Source organism: Cupressus sempervirens, chromosome 1 (assembly GCF_028749045.1).
Source record: "Cupressus sempervirens isolate cs-2001-9-10 chromosome 1, ASM2874904v1, whole genome shotgun sequence".
In the NCBI taxonomy this organism is placed as follows: domain Eukaryota; kingdom Viridiplantae; phylum Streptophyta; class Pinopsida; order Cupressales; family Cupressaceae; genus Cupressus; species Cupressus sempervirens.
The window spans coordinates 434,351,463-434,355,655 of record NC_143118.1 but is presented as its reverse complement, the minus strand read 5'-3'; positions in this window follow the sequence as shown (position 1 = coordinate 434,355,655).

Sequence of the window (4,193 nt, the reverse complement as noted above, 5' to 3'; positions counted from 1 at the left end):
TATGTGTAAATATTTATAAAGTTTAATATTTAATTTATCTCTATGTCACTTGCAACAACTATGCTAATCATGGAATCTTCTTGCACTATGTGCTTCCACATAAATATTACAAGATGATCCCAAAAGGTAGGGAATCTAGCTTGTAAAGAGCTCTTGTTATTTTTGTTATGGCCTCCATTGTTTGTTCAAATTTTTAGTTTTGTGTACATGTAGATGATATTTTATTTCTCTTCTATTGTTTTTTAGAGTTCACATTATCCAGTTAGATTTTCCCTTTTAAAATCCCTTGCAACATTTGACTCATTCTGCTATTGAAGTATCAATAAAATGTCGAAGCTTATAAAATATGAATCTGCCAAAACCTTAGAAAGTCAATTTTAAATTAGGGTTTGTTTGGTAGGAATTTGGAAGAAAGGGTTTTGAAATTTTTTTAGTTGCTTAGATGTTACTTATGTTTTGATCACATTCCTTTTATTATCTTATTGCTACCAAAATCCCCAATTCCTATAGTATAAAGTGAAATTTTATAGATAACATATACCTAACTCAATAGAAGAAGAAAAAATTCATGTCATGAGGACTTTAAATACTTTCTAAAGTCAAGATCAAGGTATAGGTGATTCGAAGTTTAATTGTTATAGATTGTGTTTTTCCTAAATAAGATCCTACATAAGTGAAATATAGAGTGTCATAAAGAATTCACAACATGGAAAAATGGCTGAGAACTTGAAAATCTACAACTTTTTAAAAATTAAGGGTGGCTTTTTTTAATTACTATTTCTATTACCATGTGCAAACTTGCTAAAGCCTCCATGGACTACTCTATTATATTTTCTCATAATAAAAGTCAAAGACCTAAGTTTGAGTAGATTTTTTCATTGTCTAATAATTTTTATGTATATCCCACATGCTATTAAATGCCTCAATTTCTATTTCCCTATACCTGGTCTAAGGACAAATGAATATGATAATCACAACAATCAGATTTGGGATGTTCCTAAAAAAGTTTGAGATTGAGAATGTTTGTTGAAATCTTATTGTCATTCTTAATAAAAAGTGTACGACTTTAATGAGGATCAAAGTGACTAGCTCCCTTTGTCCTATATACAAGGACTAACATTACAAATTCCTTGGACAAACTCTTAGATTTCCACTTATCACCAAAGCTCTTACTCACTCAATAATTCTATTAGGACCTATCAATGGTTAGAACTTGTCATACCTACCTTCTCCAACCAACCATAATGCTCCACATACTGATATCTTCCAACTTCTCAGAACACCTAAAGTGTTGATCACATATTTCAACAATAACTACATGACATTGTCTATTTTCACCAACCCTTACACATAGGATTCTTCCTTTGGGTCTACTCCCTTATCCATAGAAACTCTTACCCCTTCAACAAATGGACTTTACTATACCTTTCCCAACACACAATACTCAAAGCTCATTAACTTTTACAAAAAAAATATGAAATTACAAATCCACTTACATGATAGAAGATTTTAGATAAACTAAATAGAAAACTAGCTACAAAATAACAAACAAGAAAAAGTAGAAAAGACAAACAACAATTGCGATAATTTTAGGCAGAAAAGACAATGGGAGCAGGAGTGGGAGTGGGAGCGCAAGTTCAAATTTCAAATCTAGAGATAGGCAAGAATTCACAGGGAGGCAGATCTCGATCACCAGGCATGCAGGAGGGGATCCAAGCAGGCATCAAGGAGGAGTCAGGCGATGGGGACCCACGTGAGGACATTCCAGGGATTCTCCCAAAGTGATGGACCTCACTCTTTGGAGTCAAGCCATCAGGTAAATCCTCTTTCCCTCCAGTTAAGGTTGTGTTAGGTCTAAAAAAGGGATCTTGCATGATCACTATTCAATACAAGATTGTTGATCACAGCATTGCCTCTATGGCCTCAACGCTCGTCAGAAAGTTTATTGGCCCTAGACCAAATATTCATGTGGTCTGGGCCTATACTCTAAAAAAATAGAGATTGAAAGGTTAGGTCTCTATCACTGCAATGGCTAAGGGTTTCCTTTCTTTGAGTTCTCCTGTCAAGAGGATATGGTTGAGATTCTGTGCGAAAGTCCCTGGAGCTTTGGAAGGGTCACCCTCATGCTTCAGAGATGGTCATCCCAACTAGACTTAAATGAAGCATTCCTCCAGCAAGTTCCAATTTGGGTCAGACTCCCAGACCTACCATTGGAGTTCTGGAATGAGGATGTCTTCAACGGAGTGGCCAGCTCTTTCAAAGAGCTTCTCTCCATTGACCCAATCACTACTTCGAAGAGTAGGCTAACTTATGTGAGCATATGCGTTCGAGTAAGGGAAGGGGAGGATATGCACAAAGTGGTTTGTTTTTAGTCCAAACTTGGTACCCATATCCAGTAGCTGGACTTTGAAAGTGTTCCTTTTGGGTGTTTTCACTATCTAAAAACATGTCATAAGGCATTTCAATGCCTAAAATCTAAGATGACTAGTAAGCAGAATCCACCTTCTTCTTCTTAATAGAGGATGAAGAAATTTTGGAAAAAATAGACCATAGTTCAAGCCTAGAAGGACCTATCTTCAGAGACCCAGGTTACAACAGAAGCCCCAAAGAGGACAGACCTAGCACCTAAGGGAAAGACTAGTGAAGAAGGAGAGTTACACAATCTCAGTTCCTCTCTACCTATAACTGAACCCTAGTTGTTAGGGGATGATCAGGTCAAGGAAAGGACCCTTAAGACTGGAGAAGAGGAAGTTAAGGGTGTCTCTCAAAAAGGTCTACAAGAGGATGTTTTGGACCTTCCCTCTAGAGAGGAGCAGCCAGTTCTAGGCTCCATGGAAGAGATCAAGGAAAGAGATAATAGGGAAATTATCGTCTTCCAGGATCTAGAGGAAAAATTAGTCTCCACCAAAGATGCACCGACCAGAACAAGAAATAAGGAGGATATGGTGAAAGATCAGAACCAAAGGGTTGATCTTCATAGCACCCCAAGGAATGCTAATAAGGCTTCTAGATCCTTGAAGTTCGAAAAGAAGGAAGAGATACTAAGGAAGAATCAAATTAGAGATCCGTGCAAGGCTTCTCCGACAGTGACCAAGAGCAGTTGCAAACCAGATGTGGGCTCTACAACCAAAGTAGGCAAGAAATCAAAAAGGGAGTCCAAAGAAGAGGAGACTAGAAGGTGTTTGGCGAATGGGTGCCAAAGCACCCTGAAGGACTTTTCCAAGAGTAAAAAATGAAGATCTCATGGAATATCAGGGGTCTCAATGATGCCCATAAATAGGAAATCATTAGGAACTTTATTAGAGACTAGAGACTAGATATTTTGATGATCCAAGAAACAAAAATGAAAAAAGATTCTTTGAGAAACATAGAGTTTAGTAACATGATGAGCAGAGAGGCTGCAAACTCTGATGGAGCCTTTGGAGGCCTGCTAACTTTATACAAGTCAAAACTTTTTAGGGTGGAATTAGTTTCCAATGCTGGTAACATTCTGTTTTGTAAAGTGTACAATATTCATTCCAATGAATTTTTGTTCTTGCTCAACATTTATGCCCCAACAAGAAGAGAGAAAGAAATTCCTATTGGTCCAGCATAGTAGGGATGGTTCAGAATAGCAACTTGAAAAAAGGCATCATTATGGGAGACTTCAATACCCCTTTTTTGGATAAGGAGAAGAAGGGTGGTCTACCTCAGGATTGGGATAGCAAGCATGATCTTTCCAACTTTATCAATGATTTGGCCTTTCTAGATTTGGACCTCATGGGTGGTAACTTTACTTGGTCCAATAAATGCTTAGGTAAGGAGTGTATTCAGGTTAGACTAGATAGAGCCCTTATTTCTCCTGATTGGCTGCAATCCTCTTCCTGCAAATTAGCTCTTTTGCCTAGAATTGGGTCCGACCACTCCCTCATTTCCCTCTTGATTATCCCTTTTGACCGCTATAGACCTCCTCCTTTTTGTTTCAAGAAAATGTGGACCTCCCACCTTGACCTTCTAGAGAGAATAAAGGGCTGTTGGAGCATAGATGTGGAAGGCACTTCTATGTTCAGGGTAGCAAGGAAACTCAGTAATGTTAAAAGGATGGTAAAAGCTTGGAATAAGTCAAATTTTGGTCATTTATTCTCTATGAAAGAGGATCTTTCTTCTAATCTCTCTTCCATCCAAGCCTCCATTCAAGAAAATGGGTATGATGC